Source organism: Lissotriton helveticus, chromosome 1_1 (assembly GCF_964261635.1).
Source record: "Lissotriton helveticus chromosome 1_1, aLisHel1.1, whole genome shotgun sequence".
NCBI lineage: Eukaryota > Metazoa > Chordata > Amphibia > Caudata > Salamandridae > Lissotriton > Lissotriton helveticus.
Genome location: NC_136057.1, coordinates 1,686,466,835 through 1,686,486,115, shown reverse-complemented (window position 1 = coordinate 1,686,486,115; position 19,281 = coordinate 1,686,466,835). Strand labels below are relative to the sequence as shown.

Here is a 19,281-nt window from a genome sequence, read left to right as displayed (position 1 = left end):
GAAAACCCGAGGCAGGCCCTACCCGCCTGTATGGCGGAACTCAAAGCTTTCGAGACAGTAGCCGGCTTTCGGATGAATGTGGAGAAATCCACGGCCCTGGACCTCTCCTTGACTCTGTCGACGAGGAACGACCTCCAAAGGCTCTTCCCATTGCGGTGGTCGAAGGATCAGGTGCAATATCTAGGGATTACGTTAGCTCCCACGCTGCAGGCGATGGTTTCCCTTAACTATGGGGCGGTTGGCAAAAAGGTGAGAGACGAACTAGGGAGATGGAACAAAGGCACGCTTTCCTGGCTTGGTAGAGTGGCGGCGATCAAAATGACGGTCTTACCCCAAATTCTGTATCTATTCCGGGCACTGCCCTTGCAACCACCTACGGGCTGGATTCCACAAATGCAAACTGACGTGTCCCGATTTGTGTGGCAAGGCCGTAAACCCCGAATGCGCCGCACTCTCACGACATTGACACCGGAAACTGGAGGACTGGGAGTTCCCGACCTCCGCAAATATTTCCAGGCGGCCCAATTAAGATATCTGGTGGAATGGAGCAGGTGGGAGTCCGATAAACACTGGCTCTTCCAGGATCAGGCGGTGGCCGGACGCCCTTTACAAGACATACCCTTCCTCCGCCGCCCACACCGCCCCTCGAATCTCTATGCTTCTTACATAACGCGGGTCCCATTGAAAGTATGGGACGCCACGAATCGCACATTTGACCTCACCACGTTTCCCTCGCCTTTCACACCAATTGTAGACAATCCCGACTTCACACCGGGGATGGAACAAGGGGCCTTCTCACATTGGAGGGACAAGGGCTGTAGGGCACTCTTCCATATGTACGCGGCGGATGGAGTTATCCCCTTTCACAGCTTTAAAGCTTCTTATCAGTTAACCGAATCAGACCGCATGAGATACTGGCAGGTACGGCACTGGGCCTTGCAGCCGAGTGTGAGGGAATCTGCTGACAGGAGGCTCCTCCCATATGAGCGATGGCTAATCACCCGCACCTCAGACTCCAAACTTATCACTGACCTATATAAACTGCTTCAGCTCCCGTCTTCCCACTTCTACATTCCCGGTAGGGAGCGATGGAATAGAGAACTGGGGAGAACGCTTAGCCTTAAAGAATGGGAACGTATTTCATACAGAGCACGACACTCAGCCTACCACATGGGCCTCACAGAAACCTTCACAAAAATATCCACCTACTGGTATCACACCCCAGAAAGGCTACACGAAATGAATAGGCTTCTTAGCGACAGATGTTGGCGAGAATGCGGGCAGGTTGGCACGCTGACACACATCCTCTGGGACTGCCCAGTACTGCAAGCCTATTGGTCGACAGTGATAGACGAGATTGATGAATGCTTCGAGATTGCACTGCCCCGTTTTCCAGCGTATACCCTACTGGGTCTGCCAAATGACTTAATGTATCCACTAAAATCTAAGAGGGGGAGGCAGATTGCCATTATGCTAGGTTCTGCGGTACAAAACATACTGATTCATTGGCGCACAACAACCACTCCCTCACGCACGGGTTGGCTGCACAGGTTGTGGCATGTTCTGGGGATGGAAAAAATGTCTCTTACGCTAGCAGGAGATGTGACTGGTTTTGAGGAACTGTGGCAACCCTTTCACTCACTGCTGGCCTCAGAATTCACCGAAATCACATGCCCGAGGTACCTCAGGTTACTGCGGCTTACACCCCCTTTGTGAGGCATGGTTTTGTTTGGGACAGGACTGCCGGGGACTCACGGGCGTATGCGGGGTGGGTGAGAAGAAGGATGGTTGATTGCTTTCATGCTACACGGCACTGGACAGGGAGGGTGGGGAGGGGGAAGTTTGTTGGGGCATGTTGTTCTATTAATAGAGGTACAAGCCCATAGGGCACTGCTTTTTTCTTGTTCTCTTTTTTTTTCTAATCTTTCCTTGTATATGCCTCTGTGCGAAGAGCAGGACATTGAAACAGCCCTGGGGCTGGGTCTTTAGCATTTCTGATCTTGAGTTGCCTCTTACAGCACCCATTGCATGTTTGTAAATTGCTTTCTATGTGAGCTGTACCTTTCTAATAAAATGCTTTAAACATAAAAATATTTTCACTGTCGGCTTGTGCACGGGCTCTTAGAGCCACAGGCGGCACTTGGTTCAGCTCTGGCTCGGGCTCCCCCTGTTCATTTTTGGCTCGCCCACCTCTACCAGCTACAAATAACAATTTAAATGGCACTTACAATTTTTTTCAATGTAATTCTTTTACGGAGCTACTTATACCAACGTAGGGTGTTAGAACACTTTACATCACACACACACATTATACATTGGCAATAAATCATACTAGTGGGTAAATCAGTGTACGGGATGTGTTACATAAGACAATGAGGGTTACAAGCTGTAGAAGTCACATATCGCCCTCACTTATAGGCGTTGCATGGTAAGACTGAACAACCTGGAGAAACACAAAGTCAGGATTTTAAAATGAATGCACTGCTTGTGGTGTCTGTAGTAATAAGACTCTAATACTGCCCAAATAAACCAGTTTAGCAGCCTTATATTAACAACAGATTGAAAAAAACAATAAGATTCTAAACCCATGCCTTGCAGTTTACAGACCGCTCCTTGATGCTGGTTAATAGCTCACTGTGCTATATTAGAAAGATTGCAATTTAGGAACTTCAAGTAACAAAAGCAGTGACCTTCTTACCTATCTACGTAAAATAAAAATCGAATCTGCATGTTACACCGCGTGGTTTGCAGGAGACACATTAACCCTCTGTGCTACTTTGTGAGTCAAAACTGTGACTGGACAAAACACAGATCTCTCCAGCAAGTACATTTACCACCATAGTTATCTTAATACTATTATTATTATTATTCCCTGAGATTTAACAGCCAGACGAAAAGCTATGCAATAGGTGCATTAACCTCAAAGATCGTTTTAAAATGCGACCTTTGCGACCAATTAAGCCAGTAATGATTTATTGTCACCTTAGTCCTTGTTGCCAATTTCATTGTGCTGGAGTTTTTTTTGTTGTGTTTTTTTAATGTATAAGTTGATTGTTGGATTCTGCTTTTTATGACGGCTGCTCTTATGACTCCACCAGCTCTCCTCTGCCACACCTTGAACTCCAATTGATGGGTTCCCAGAGTATTTTGTCCCCCAATTGTAGCACTGGTGTTCATGAAAAATTCTGTATGTATTCATGAACTTAACTGGAAAAAGCTGGAAGGTTCGCAACACTTCAAAAACATATGAAGCTACTTCACACGTAGAACAGTACTCTGAGGCTACTGAAATACGGTACACAGAGCTTTACAGCCCCCAAAATATAATACAACAATATATCCAAAAACCCTTCTGATTGGTAGCTTGATCAGAAGCACCCTGAATGGCAGTGTGCGCCCTTAGCTCAGGTATAAAATTGCCTGGAGGTCTGGCCCACTCAGTGCCGATCATTTATAGTAGAGGTCACACCTGGTACAACAAGGCAATGGCCTCGTGACCCACGGACCGTGCACGTTCCCTCCTATGCCCTGTAATCGAGCAAGAGGACATTCAAAATCAATACCACGAAGCTCGTCAAGCCAATGATGGAACACTTCCCGCTCGATCAATTCCCCCGGGGGACCAAAGGAGTCAATCAATTCATTGTATTTGCATTAAGAAACAGATTGAGATCACCGAAAAATCAAGGGACCGATAGTTAGGTTAATGAAATCTCAATGGCCTTCTGGCTGTGCAAAGTGTGCCATTTAATCATGCAAGTCCCACGTGAGCCTTGTCCGGGATCAATACAGTTCTCCTCATAAAAAACACCAATAAATAACTTGAGCCAATGTTCATTTTGTGTGGTAGCAAAGTCTTCTAGCCTGGCCACATCAAATGCAAGTGGAAATAAACTCAGAACTTGACACAAGGCTTCGCCATTGATCTAGTGAAGGAGTACCTAAAGTAGGTACGCAAGGAGAACTTTTCCTGCCAGACTTACAGAATATTTACTTGAGATAAATGTATGTACAATTAAAATTGTAATCATTTAGTCAGCACTAATCCTGAAATCTTGTATGGTTCCAGGAATTCTTGGCCAACTTTGGACACCCTTGGAGCAACACATGAGCAACTTCCCTTCAAGAGAGGTGTGAGCAAGAACATAGAAAAAAAGTTTGGTAAATCCCAACACTCTATGGGACACAAGGGGACTAGCATTGCCACGCTCATCCAAGCACATAGCGATCCAGACACAGACGCACTGTAGCGTCAATGAGCAGGTGTTTCATCAGACCGGAACACAGATCTACCCCAATCTTAACTTAAGGCCCTACTTTCCAAGCAACACCTTGTTACTAAGTAACTTCTGAGCTAGCGCAACCATATGAAGGGAGCAAACTCCCTGCTTACTTCTGTCATGTTCACCCCACTACTATTAGTGTCACGCCCGGTAGACCCCCTTAGCCCCAAAAGGAAATGTGCCCTTTTCAGAGAAAATGAGGCCTGGCAGGTGTCTCTCACTGCTCCTCTAGCGGGTTATGCTCTGCTAGACAGGGAGTGCTAAGTTTCTTTGTTATGTAGTGCTTGTCTGCATAGCAAATGTATCAGACTGATCGCAATTATTATAAACAACTCAGCAGATAATTTGCAAATTAAAGCAACGGGTAAAAAAGCCCCACTTATAGTTCATTACAAATCCTCAGCCTGCTAGTCTATTTACAAGTACACATCTGATCCACCGTTTTCTGGACCCCCTTGTTTACCATTGGTCCTCCGAGAGACCTTTCCCTCACCCTGAGAGGTGATGGGAGTTAGCCTTAACAATCAATCAAAATTCAATTAACAGTGCAAACCATATGGCAACACAATGAGGACCAGGAGTCGGTAGCTTGGGTTAAGAAGGATTTATTACAAATTATTAATCAGATTCAAATACACTACTCGCAGCACCATGCTGTAGCGACACAGAATAACAATTGGGAGTCCCAGATTGCGGAAGAAATTAAGGTGAATTAGTATCAAACAGACAAGCAGTTCCGTAACTGCAATACAAAACAGTAACATTAAAATTTGATGCTCAGCCAAGATTTTAAGACTTTCTCTCCTATACATTAGTAATCTAAGGATTCAACAGCCCAGAGGATAGTTTGAGGAAAAAGATCTCAGCAAAACAAGGAACTCCATAAAGGAAGTCAGAGCAGGATAGAAGGGAATCGAGTAGGAAAGTGTAAGCATCTAAGAAGCTAGGGCGAGTCTTCTGTGGGTCAAGAATAAGTGTCACACTAAGCCATATTTAGACAGGAATCAAAGGAAAGCATTGAGGTATAAAACCTCTCGAAGTCCCTTAAGCTAGCAATGACTCAAGGAAGGTGTTTGCTGGGGCAAAAAGCAGAATCAAGAAGGAATCTGATCAGCATCATGAAAGAGATCTGAGTAACAGTCCAAGGGGAAAGCTATATTACATTGTGCACAGATGCCAACATCCCCTTGATTACACCCTCAGGGGTCAATTGTGCTCATTCGAATTATTCAGTTGCGGACTACAACATTTCGATGTTATGTTACATTGGACTTGGGTACACCATCCTTCTCAGAGACACATGTAGGTTGTAACATTTGGACAATAGTTCATTCAGTTAGCGCCCTGTTGCTCCATGTACCTTTCACCAAGGTGCCTTACCTGGGGCACCTGGGTCTCTCATATCTAGTACATGAATGTATCTGTTCTAAACTGACAATGCATGTCAGTACCTGCAAGAAATGTTGAGTTAGCAAAAAAATAAAATCAGCTTTAGGCAGTATGGTGAAACACAGGCCTATTAATCTGAAGTTTAGCAGTAATTTCAATGCTGCACATTTAATATGCATGTGCACATTTAATCACAAATAAATATACATTTGTAAAGCATTAGGTTCCCTACTACATGTAATATTCAATAAACTATCATAATATTCAGAGATAACTATAAATGAGAACTCCATTTAAATCAAATATGTGGAATAATAATGCACACATTATATGAATTGATTGTCGTTTCTTGCAGAGTTACATTCTACATGTGTAACAAAATGTTTACTCACAGTGTCAGTTTGTTACATGTTATTTACGTGAAGTAGCACACACAAGTAGAAAATCACCTTTCATCTCCTTGGTGAATACACTTTCTACTAAACATAGATGATTCTTAATTAATCACTCTTATTAAGGCAAAATATTTTGCATAAGTTCCCTAATCCTATAGTGAAGGCACTCTTTAATAAATTTTTTCAAAAGAGGGGGACAGAGAGCTAGGTTATGAGGTCCTGCACACAGGCTCCCAAATGAGGCTAGAAATTAGAGAAGGTGTGCAGTTCCTCTGTGAATGTGGAGGGAAGACAGGTCTTTCTTCGTGATGCCCTCACATACCCTGAGAGGTGTCATGCTTCATCATTGGGCGGTTGCCCCTCGTCATGCTGGCGCTGCAATGCCTGACGTGCTCTCGAAACCGGGGCGCTTTGTCGGGGATCTTTTGAAGAAGAAGCCGTACGGTGCCTGGGGGTGTGGGGGCTGGGTAGTGCAAAATGAGATGAAAATGGATAAAATAGGCATAGAGCAGTCCTCCTACATCAAACTTTAATAAAACGGTAGCTCTAGCCTAATTAAAAAACAAGTGTGTGCCCCTGTGTGGAAGATAATGTTCCTAGGGGCGGTCTAAATGTGGAAGGTCGACATGTTTCGTGCCTTGTCTTGCCCCTAACGGGTCAATTGGCTGCCCTGGAGCTAGGGTAGGAAGACGGCAAGTTGCTTATCCATGCCTATTACCGGAGCAACGAGGTGCACTGGCCATCCCCGTCAGCCTCTTGACGTTGTTCTAGGGGTCTATTAAATTCCCCAGTATACATCAACTAGGCCATTTCTACCGCCCCTGGTAATTTATACTAGTTATCTGAATACCAGGCGGTAGTGCACTAATTTCACTATTTTCCTTGATGGTCCTGAAGAAGTGCCAATTGACCGGTTAGGGGCAAGACCAGGCATGAAACATATGACCTTCCACATATCGATCGCCCCCTAGGAATATTATCTTCCACACAGGGGCACACACTTGGTTTTTAATTAGGCTAGTGCTACTTTTTTATTAAAGTTTGATTTAAGAGGACTGCTCTATACCTATTTTATCTATTTTCACCTCACTGTGCACTACCCAGCCCCCACTCCCAGTGGCGTAATGAAACTGGAGGGGGCCCCCCTGCAAAGTACATAGAGGGGCCCCTGTGCTCTGGACCCATTCAGGAGCTCTCAGGGCAGGGGCCAGCCACTCATGCAACGTGCTGGAGGTGGCCCTCTGGAGCTTGGGCCTCCCTGCACTGCTGGGTGTGCCAGGGCTATTGTTATGTCACTGGTGAAAGGATAGTTGAATGAGTGGGTCTGGTGGCTCATTGGACTGATGTGTCAACTGTAGGGGCTTGTGTTTGACCTCATAGTCTCAGATTCAAATCCCGGCGGGTCCACTCAGCCTTTCATACTTCTGGGGGCGATAAAATGAATACCATTGAGTTGGGCAACAATAAACATCTGTTATTGAACGCCAAGATATGTGTGCTTTACAAATACATATGTTATGCTATGTGAGAGGATAAGTAAGTGAGAGGATGGATACATGGGTGGATGAAAGGATGACAGAGTAAAGGGAAATTTCAGAGGATGGATGGATGGCAGAGCAAATGGAAATCTGAGAAAGGGTGAAAGGATGGCATAGTGAATGGAAATCTGAGGAAGGGTGAAAGGATGGTAGAGTAAATGAAAATCTTAGAGGATGGATGGATGGATAAAATGGCCAATGGATGGAATGGTGAACGATTGAAAGTTGTATGAAATAATGAATGGATAACAGAATGTAAACGTGAAATGATTGATAGCAGAAAGTGGATGGGAGGTTGAAAGGATGAATGAATAGATGCTTGGATGGAAGAGACAGAGGAGCACTTCTAGGGTGTTTTAGACTCACTTGCTGCGCTTGCTTGGTGTCATCAGAGCTTTGGTTCGAAGTGGTAGGATATTCTAATGTTCTGGCTACTCCGTTACACACAGGTATGTCTCTCACTTTGCATTCACCCAGCCCCTCCTCTTCCCATGCATTCAGACAGACATGCCTTGCACCCTGCATTTACACAGTTACACACTCCCCCTGAACTCATATGACTCACCCTCTACTTAAGCGAGCATGCCTCCCACTTTGCACTCATGTGGGCACACCACTCAGCCAGTACTCACACAGGCACACCACTCACCCTGCATACACCCACTGATATCACTCACTCTCTGCTCACATAGGCACGCCTCTCACCCTGCACTCACATGGGTAGACCGCTACTCACTCACAGAGGTACACCCCTCCTTGTGCACTCACATGGGAACATCCTCCCCCATGCACTCACCACGGTTTATCTCTCATTGTACATTTACAAGGGCTCAAATATCCCCCTGCATTCTCCTTGGATCCCATGCATTTACAAGAGCTCAGATCTTACCATGCACTCACATAGGCTCACCTCTAACCATGCACTGTCGCACGCTCACCTTTCACCATGCACTAACATAGGTACGCCTCTTACCCTGCATCCACACAGACTCCTCTCTCACATAGGCATACCACTCACCCTGCATGAACATCAGCTCACGTCTCAACCGGCACTCAGAGGCACACCCTGCATTCACAAGGTCTGAAGTGCATTCACAGAGGCCCCCCTTTCACCCTGCATTCACACGGCTCAGCTGTCACTCTGCACTCACATGGGCTCAAACTTCACTCGGCGCTCGAACAGGTGCATCATTCACCCTCCGCTCAGACTGGCTCACCTCTCAGGCTGGAGTCACAACTTCAGCTCTCACTGTACACTCACAGCGCCACATATCTCAATCTGCACTCTCAGTCACACCTCTCACACTGTATTCACAGTCACCATTCTCATACTGCATTCACAGTCAGACCTCTCACACTGCATTCACAGCCAGACCTCTCACACTGCATTCACAGTAAGACCCCTCACACTGCATTCACAGCCAGGCCTCTCACACTGTATTCACAGCCAGACCCCTCACACTGCATTCACAGCCAGACCCCTTGCACAGTCTCGCACTGCATTCACAGCCAGACCCCTCACACTGCATTCACAGCCAGGCCTCTCGCACTGCATTCCCAGCCAGGCCTCTCGCACTGCATTCACAGCCAGACCTCTCGCACTGCATTCACAGCCAGGCCTCTCACGCTGCATTCACAGCCAGACCCCTTGCACTGTCTCGCACTGCATTTACAGCCAGACCCCTCGCACTGCATTCACAGTTAGGCCCCTTGCACTGCATTCACAGCCAGGCCTCTCGCACTGCATTCACAGCCAGGCCCCTCGCACTGCATTCACAGCCAGGCCTCTCGCACTGCATTCACAGCCAGGCCTCTCGCACGGCATTCACAGCCAGACCTCTCGCACTGCATTCTGCATTCACAGCCTGACCCCTCGCACTGCATTCAGAGCCAGGCCCTTGCACTGCATTCACAGCCAGGCCTCTCACACTGCATTCACAGCCAGGCCTCTCGCACGGCATTCACAGCCAGACCCCTCACACTGCATTCAGAGCCAGGCCCTTCACACTGCATTCACAGCCAGGCCTCTCGCACTGCATTCAGAGCCAGGCCCCTCACACTGCATTCACAGCCAGACCCCTCACACTGCATTCAGAGCCAGGCCCCTCACACTGCATTCACAGCCAGGCCTCTCGCACTGCATTCACAGCCAGACCTCTCGCACTGCATTCACAGCCAGGCCCCTCACACTGCATTCACGGGCAGTCCCCTCACACTGCATTCACAGCCTGGCCTCTCACACAGCTTTCACAGCCTGGCCTCTCACACTGCAATCACAGTCGCATCTCTCTGAGCACTCACGCGCGCACACATGCCTCCACAGACGCCCTTCTGCCGGGTGGAAGGAAGGGTTTGGATCGTTGGCGGAGTGAAGTATCCTTGAACAGGATTCATAGCCTGGGATTTCTTCAGGCAGTGCAGCCTTTGAGACAGCTGCTGGCCCGAACGCTGCTCAGATAAAAAGCATTCTTGAGACTGGCACTTTTTATTCTCAATCACTGCCTGCACATACAAAGCAATGGGCACGTCTGCAATGAGGGTGAACATTTTCCTACTAGGGTGACATTACAATCTCTAAGAAACACTGGAGGAAAATGCAAGATGTGCGGAAGGGGGCCCGCACATCAGTAGGGGCTGAGGGGGACCCCCTCGAAGACTGGTAAGCCTGGGGCTCCCCGCACCGCGTGGGCTGCGGGGGCCTTTGTTATGCCCCTGCCCACTCCCCCACACACCTTACGGCTTCTTCTTTAAAAGATCCCCGACAAAGAGCCCTGGTTTCGGGTGCCGGTCAGGCATTGCAGCACCGGCCTGACGAGGGGCAACCACCCAATGATGAAGCATGACACCTCTCGGGGTGTGTCAGGGCATCACGCAGAAAGACCTGTCTTCCCCCCATGTTCACACAGAAACTGCACTCTTTAATACATGTCAGGTGCAACACTTACATTAATTTGTTATACCATACATGAATAATGTACTAAGTGCAGTTTCATACAGTGTATTTCTTAAGTAGGAATGAGGTTTGTGACTTAAAAAGGGTTGGCAAGCTTTGTGCTGCACCACATCTATAATCTTTGCAGCCATCCAACAAAAATGGCTGTATTATTTCACAAAATGATTTACTATGTCAAGCCATATATAGGTTCCATACACGTGCACAGCCGTTATTGGTTTAGCAGTTGGAATTCAGGTCTTCAGAATCTCATCTCTGCAAACGGCCCATGTGTCTAACCCCGCCCATATGTCCACACCTTACATACCTTTATTACTATTGGTGTCTTACAAAGCTGTGTTACAAAATGTGCAGACAATGCACCTTTGTAAAAGCATATCGAAGCTACTAAAGGTAATGCTAATTTTTATTCTTACACGACAGATCTCTGCAAGGTCATTTCACTGCAGCTTTGATTGCAACACCTGCACCAAGAAGTGGACAGATTTCCTTCTCTGCCTTGTTAGTTTGAACAGTGTAAAAAAACCAATAAATTGCTAAATTGAAAACATGGGGATGGAGCACACATTTGCTAACATTATCATTGAAGTTTTAATCTAAATTCCTAGGCCCTACACTTATACAAGCAGTTCCTCACATTAGATGGTGTCATGTTTAGAGAGCAGACCAGTCTCAAAGTAACATGGATTATTATCATATGAAAGCATTGCCACACACAAAACTTCCCAACGGTCTTGCCTCACTTACCCTAGCACCTGGCCACCATCTTCAATTCTGTTCCCCCATGTGGCAGTATACACATGCTTTTCCCTTCCCACCAGCCATACCTCTCCACTCCTTTCATGCCCTCCACTCGGCTGTATCACTCCCTCCACTTAGCAGCACTTCATTGCTTCATGGCGAGATTTGAGTATGTATGCCGACATGCACATGCCAGTAACAGCATGTATATGCCAACAAGCAGGTGTTATCTCTGACCTAAATACAAATCTAACCAGACTGGAACTCACCAGACTCCAACTCCAGGTATTCATTTGATCTGAAAACACTGTAGATTCTAACAAGCATTGGCGTAGCCAATAGGTCTCGCCCTTGGGGCCTTATAGGTGTTTAGACAGAGCTATTGACTTTGCCAATGTGTTTAAGCTGTGCTGTGGAGAAGTGTGGCTGCTGTGCAGCATGCCAAAAAGTTGTCATAAAAAAGTGCCAGAAGCATTTTCGTTACCATACATGAGCCCCCTCGCGGCCATCGCACGCCAACACAACCTCAACATAATCTCCTACGCCGACGACACCCAGCTGATCCTCTCCCTGACCAATGACCCCGCCGCCGCCAGAGCCAACCTGCACGAAGGGATGAGAGATGTAGCCGAATGGATGACGACCAGCCGCCTGAAACTGAACTCAGACAAGACGGAGGTCCTCATCCTGGGCTCCTCGCCCTCCGCCTGGGACGACTCCTGGTGGCCCCCCGCCCTGGGCACCGCACCCAAACCGACGGACCACGCACGCAACCTGGGATTCATCCTGGACTCCTCCCTCTCCATGACCAGACAAGTCAACGCCGTTTCCTCGTCATGCTTCAACATCCTACGCATGCTACGTAAGATCTTCCGGTGGATCCCCTCCGAGACGAGGAAGACGGTCACCCAGGCCCTCGTCACCAGCCGACTGGACTACGGCAACGCCCTCTACGCCGGAACCACCGCCAAGCCCCAGAAGAGACTCCAGCGGATCCAGAACGCCTCGGCCAGACTCATCCTCGACATCCCCCGACGCAGCCACATCTCCGGACACCTGAGAGATCTGCATTGGCTCCCGGTCAACAAGAGAATCACCTTCCGTCTCCTCACCCACGCGCACAAAGCCCTACACGACCAAGGCCCGAGCTACCTCAACAACCGGATCAACTTCTACACTCCCAAGCGCCTCCTCAGATCAACCAGCCACGCCCTCGCCGCCGTCCCCCGCATCCGAAGAGCGACAACAGGAGGAAGGTCCTTCTCCTACCTGGCCGCCAAGACCTGGAACTCACTCCCGACCGACCTGCGCCTGACCCAAGACCACCTCTCCTTCAGGAAGAAGCTCAAGACCTGGCTGTTCGAGCAGTAACGGCACCCCCCCCCATCCCAGCGCCTTGAGACCCTACGGGTGAGTAGTGCGCTCTATAAATGGCCTGATTGATTGATTGATTGATTGACCAAGAAGGCATTATGTCCAACAGAACGACCATATTAAAAAATGTATGTACAATAAAAAATTTCCTCATTTTTCTTTTGTTCTTGCAATGCTTGTTAAAGTTTTTTTTTGAGGGGGTATAAACAATTGGAGGGTGAAGGTTGTGAACTAGTACCTGTATTATAACACTAGCAGTGGCCATACGCTAGCGGAGAATCAACAGATGGCAGATTGTGAGAGCAGGCTGAGGTGGTGTTGAGTGATGTTGAGGTGGTAGTGGTGGTGGTGGTGGTGACTGGTGCTGAGACGATGCTGAGTTCTTGCTGAGTGATGATGGTGTGGTGGTGTACTATTGCAAAGGCAATGTTGAGTGATACTGTGGTGGCGCTGGGTGATGCTGTGTTGGCCGTGAGGGATGCTGTGTTGGCCTTGAGTGATGCTGTGTTGGCCGTGAGTGATGCTGTGTTGGCCGTGAGTGTGCTGTGTTGCTGAGTGATGCTGTGGTATTGCTGAATGATGCTGTGGTGTTGCTGAGTGATGCTGTGGTGTTGCTGAGTCAGTGAGAGAGAGTGAGCCAGTCAGTGAGAGAGAGTGAGCCAGTCAGTGAGAGAGAGTGAGCCAGTCAGTGAGAGTGAGTCAGTCAGTGGGAGAGAGTGTGAGAGGGAGTCTGTGAGAGGGAGTATGTGAGAGAGTGTCTGTGAGAGAGTGTATGGGAGTGAGTGTCTGTGAGAGTGTCTGTGAGAGAGTGTCTGTGAGTGTCTGTGAGAGTCTGTGAGAGAGTGTCTGTGAGAGAGTATCTGTGAGTCTGTGAGGGAGTGTCTCAGAGTCTGAGAGAGTGTCTGAGAGAGTGTCTGTGAGAGTGCCTGTGAGAGAGTGTCTGTGAGAGAGTGTCTGCGAGAGAGTGTCTGCGAGAGTCTGAGAGAGTGTCTGCGAGAGGTTGCGAGAGAGTGTCTGTGAGAGTCTGTGACTCTTCTGCGACAGGAATGGGAACATTCTTTGTCTGGAATCAACAAAATAAAAAAAAGTCTGTTTACACTCACAGCAACACCCATCCCATGTCTGCAGCCAGCATGGTGGTGACTGCGGAGCAAAGCGCCTTACAGGCCCTGGCGGAGGTGATCAGGGAGGGGGCAGAGGCCCAATAAATACCTCATCATCTGCCCCATATCTGAAGTGTGCATTGATGTGTCAGAGCGATAGCCACTACGTCACGGGCTGTGTTTACAGTCTGCTCTGTGGTGGCGGAGGCGCTGTACGCACCTCACAGCATGCTTACAACTACCAAAGGCACAGTCCGCACAGAGAGTACCTCAGAGCCTGTGGCTATGCATTATGGAGGGAGTAAGCGTCCCTACCTTACAGTCTGTCCGAAGTGAGCGTGCACGCACACAAACATGCCCCACTGTCAGTTTACGTCAACTTTGACATCCAGAACCTCATACAATTATAATAATACCCGTACCAACGCACAGGCAAAGTGCGTCATGCCTGCCCTTCAGCGCTATCTGCTGTTTCAATGTCTTGATTAACACAGAGCTCTGTCATTGCACCTCTACCCTGATCTTCGGGGCTTCTTTTTTCCAGCGCTAACTCCCTGTAGCATGGCCGGTGTATCATGGGCCCTACTGCGAGGAAGGAAATACCTATCTGGCCACTGTTTGAATCATAACATACAGCAATAATCAGAGTTGAGAGGGCCCTCCGGCCTCTGGGCCGGTGAGACTGCACCTGCTGCACAAATGGAGCCTATGCCTCTGATAAGTCACATCTCTGCTAACACACCTTATTTCTTACCTTAGCCACACCCAGCGCTTGGGCCCAAATTACGGCTCTCATAATGCACCTCATCCTGCCTCGCAGCTGCCATGTCGATCCAAGTACGGGCTCAGACACAGCTCTGTCAGCCTACCTCAGTACCACTACTGACCCACAGCGCAGCCCTGCTAACATACAGCACCCCAAAGTCTCCACAAGTTGGGCACACACACTGCTCTGTCAGTGTACATCAATCCTGCCTCGCAGCACCCACTGGACCCACAGACGGTCCAGACATGGGAACCCACCTCAGTTCTGACGTACAGGACCCACCCTTGCTCCAGCAGGGCTCCCCTCGAATCCCCCGCCCATTCCCCGGTATTTTCTAGCCTTTTGTCAGCCTCTGTTTTTGGCTGCACACGCTGTGTCACTAGGAGACTCCGAGCTCCCAGACTCTGTGTACTGTGGTTTCCCTGTCAGGCCGTGATGATTTCACGTTCAAAGTTACTGAGAAACTTCATGCCCTGCGGGGGAGGAGCAGGAGGGGCCGGGGCGCTGCGCTGTGTATATAAAGTAAGAGCAGGCTGAGGCAATACCGGCTGATGGATAATAATATAAGGAGCAGTGGGGGATCCAGTGGTGCACGCGCACCACAGAGGAGCGGGTGGAGGGAGCGCGGCAGCGAGGCGAACGCGCGCTGCTGCGCGTGCTGGCCAACAGTGGGAATGGGTGGAGCAAAGGTGGGACATGCACCCGCCTTTGCCCAATCGCATGCCGTTTTTTATTAATAAAAAACACAAGAAGCCCAATGGCAGCCAGCGAGAGCAAAACCCCTTTACAAGAGCTCTCGCACTGCACGAGCAATGCTGCGCACTGCAACGCTAGGCGCGAGACCTAAAAAGCAGGTATTCCTCTTGACTATAACATATATCTCCATGTACCCGAACACCCGAGACTCGATTATGCAGATGTTGTCCTGACCTGAACACACTGTAGACCACAAGCAGGTAAGCCCATTGACCTGAACACAGTTTGTATAGACTTACATTGTGGGTCGCCAGAGTAGTAACATTAGCCCCCAAAACCCCGCCGTACAGGGGGGGCCCGAGCTCCAGGGGCGCCTCAGAGCAGTACACTGGATTTGGGACCAAAGAGGTAGGTGGTGGGCGGGAGGGCCTCCATGTACTTTGCAGGGGACCCCCACAAGTCTTGTAACGCCACTGTAGGTCGCTCGAGTTGTCACCCTGCTCCATGTCATTAGGACGCTATATTTAAAATCCTGAGCTTTCAGTGACAAATCATTGGTACCAGGTGCATTGGTCCAATTTGGTTGCACAGAAACAAAGACAAACTACTACTAATAAGGTTGTCAAATGCCCTGCCGCGTAGACAGACTACTTGCACATTGTACTTATCTTCAAGTAAGCTCTCCCCCGCCACCGCATAGTTTCACCCGGCCAGGCCATTGTTTGACCACTGCCCTTATCACCCTCTCCTTTTTCCCAGCTTAATCTCTTACACTCGGGCTACTCTGCGGGCATTGTGTCCTCGAGCGCGTACATCGCCTACGCTGGTCTCCTACACGACGATGTAAGTACACGCTCGCCGCCCCGCCCCCCCCCAGTTAATATATATACCTAAGCTGGATTGAGACTTGTCCTCCAGCTTCTAACAATTTACTCCTAATTCACCTTTTCTTAAGCTGTTCAATTACACCTATTCCCATTATTATGTCACCTTCTGCAATTGTTCAGAAGGTCCCATTGTTAAGGTATTCTCCTTAACTGTTGTTTAAATGTACACAGTCATACCTCCGGGACCAATGGTTTGTCTTTTTGTCTAGATCCCATCGGCTCACACTCTCTTGTCCTGATGATGATCTCCAACTAAGGAGATCTAAACGCCGTTGACTTCCCACAACCAAAAACTCCATTATAACAACTGAAATACTCATGGAGTTTTATAATGTGTTGTCAATGCGATGTAATTTTCAAAAGTCACCATCACCTATCACTTCACGCACCTTCACTTTTTGTGTGAGAACCAGGACTAGCTCCTTAAACTCTGGATGACTCTCAGTTTATGATGCTAATAAATGTGATGTCACCCTTACTACCTTGTGTCCCCTCATTTATTGTGTTCCCAATGTTACTGGTTATCTTGTTCAACCTCTAACCTAGATGAAAACTATACTTTAATCGACAGTAGCTCTGCTACACGAGGACCTGTTTGGCCTCACCCAGACCATTGTTCTTTTCAAATACTACCGTAGCTCGAAGCATGGTGTTCTGAAGACACGAAGCAAGATAGTGTGTGCCATTGTCTCTTCACCTACTTGTGTCACCTCATACATCCATGTCTGTCTATGCGTTATCTCCCGATTCCTATGACTTCATCTTCGTTCCCATGTATCTGGGTCTCCGTATGAGTTTACGCCTCTTCATATGTCAAAGTCCATGTATTGCATGAAGTCACTGTCTCTGTGTGACTGTGTCTCACTGTACCCATGCCTATATATGTGCCTGGGTCTCCACCAAGTGTCCCTGCGAGCCTCTATTCCTATATAGCCATCTCCAAGGACAACCCCTGTGTCTTACTCCAAAGTCAAATGTACTTAAAGCTGGGTGGCATGTGGGGGGGGGGGGTGGGAGGTGGTGACTACTTTTCATCAACACCCTAACACTTTGCTTTTCTGAAATATTCTATTCCAGCTGCCAGAGTGACCATGTTGGCACACAGAAGACTAAAGAACCACTGGAGCAAACTGTATTTATTCAATTTAAATGAGAAGCAAGGAATCAGAATCTCGCAGCCCGGTAACAACTGTCTCCCCAGCACACAAACGTTTGGAAACAACTGGGATAGTCCGATCGAGAGGGGCCAACTTTCACAACTCACGAACCCTTGGGCTTCTCTCCTGGTGGAGCTGGTGGTCCAGGCAGGCAACAGCCCCATTGTGGATGACAATGTGCTATGCGGACCATCTTACTTGGAGCAATGGAGCTAATTTTTCTTTATTCCAAATGTTAACAGGTGGTGCTCCCATATTGACAGTCCCCGATTTGGAGGTGCAAGAAAATGTGTCGATGAAATATTAATGTAAACAAGATCATGGTAAAAAAAACATCGTAAGCTGTGTAAAGAACAGTATGACCGTTTAATTACTATAAAAAGAAATCTCAAAACAATATTGGGACAATTTATCAATGTAGGAATTAGAAATTAAATCAAAAGTAACTAGCCATCGAACTAAAACACCCTAAAAAAATTCAAAGAACTGCATAGCATACTGCACATAATTTATCAACATATTTCACTAGCTAGCCAGATATGCACCACAGGAAGGATTCACTAACAATTCTAATGCCTGATATCTTTAACACTAGCCGTACATATATTCAACTCTACTCCGAAAGTGATGTTCATGAGAACAGAACATTTTTCATTGTTGCCATACTCATTCCATACTACTCCTTCCACCACATACTCCTTCCACACATCACTGCTGATCCTGGGATACTTTCAACTAAGTCCTTCTCTGGCCCAATAAGTTGAACAACTTTATTTGAAACCCAAGAAACTTTTTTTCGACTGCTAGTAACCTCAGCTCCAAAAAATACTGCTTTTTATATGCAATACTATGTGGTATACTATACGCAATGTCTATAGGAACTCCAGTTGCCTTGTTCCTCACTTCCTTGTTGTTAACTCAAAGGTCTACTGGAACTGAGTTTGAGTTTCTAAATATTACATTTGCACTATGGTTAAGGGATAAACTATTTGACAGCTGTGTCGAATCCAGAAACCTTTTCATTAATTCAGCATGTTAGGTTGGCTATACTAAAACATTAATGCTCATAGAGCGTCTGACATCAAGCAGCGTAAGGAATTAGCAATAATAATTTAAGATCATAAGACTACCTAATGAATACCCTTACTGCAAGTGGACTGGGCGATGTAATCCCCGGTACAACTATATAAACAGTCATTGGACATACTCAATATATATAATCCATTGGCCAACCATTCACAAGTATTTATCGTTTGGAACATTTGTCTTTTAGATTCTACAACATGACTACTTGTTATCAATTGTAATTTTTCTGCATTTAAGTTTGTCTCAGATTAAATATACTTATTAGCATTGACTTGTTCTGGGAGTCTAGACCTTTCTTGCTTGTTCCATTGTTTGCATTTTGAATTCTGATCATTGACTGAAATACCAGCAACCAACAAATGAATAGTTTGGAATGCAAATGATTCTCCTTGGGGTTCAGTTTATACCTGGACCCTTTTCCCAGGCTTCCTGAGGGTATATTAGGATTGTTCTATAGAAAACACAGACTTAGGCCTGCCAAGCTTAATAGAGAAAATGTAGGACTGAGACGATTACTTTCAACAATGTATAATTTCTTTAAAGATTCCTCACTATGCCCTGGAACTGCGAAAGCAATACAGCAATCACTTAGATGCAGCAGGCTTGAAAAAAGAGGGACAACAGGAAAAAACACCATGTAGATCATTGAACCTTCAGACACTCCTGCAATGGACACAGAAGACACTTCATTATCTTATGCGTCATATGTCATTTTAGAGATGGAATAAACATAAAGTCAATTAATATTCACATCGTGGATCTACCGGGATAGGCCCAACCAGGAACGTACTAATCTCTTTTAATCTTGACAAGAACGCTCTCTCACCCGAGGGTGACATGCTCTATGAAGAGGTTCCCTCACACTAGGACTGCAAGGTCCATGATGTGGGCTACGACTCCCCAGGTGGGGAGG

General features: G+C 47.3%; 1 long non-coding RNA gene across 1 annotated transcript in view; it reads left to right on the top strand.

Moving 5' to 3' along the window:
* Positions 1–18,507, top strand: part of LOC144773946 (uncharacterized) — a 125,390-nt gene extending 106,883 nt beyond the window's left edge. Inside the window, exon 4 of the long non-coding RNA XR_013600079.1 lies at positions 17,203–18,507. This is a non-coding gene — a long non-coding RNA (uncharacterized LOC144773946). The remainder of the gene's footprint in view (positions 1–17,202) is intronic.
* The last annotated feature ends 774 nt before the right edge of the window (positions 18,508–19,281 follow it).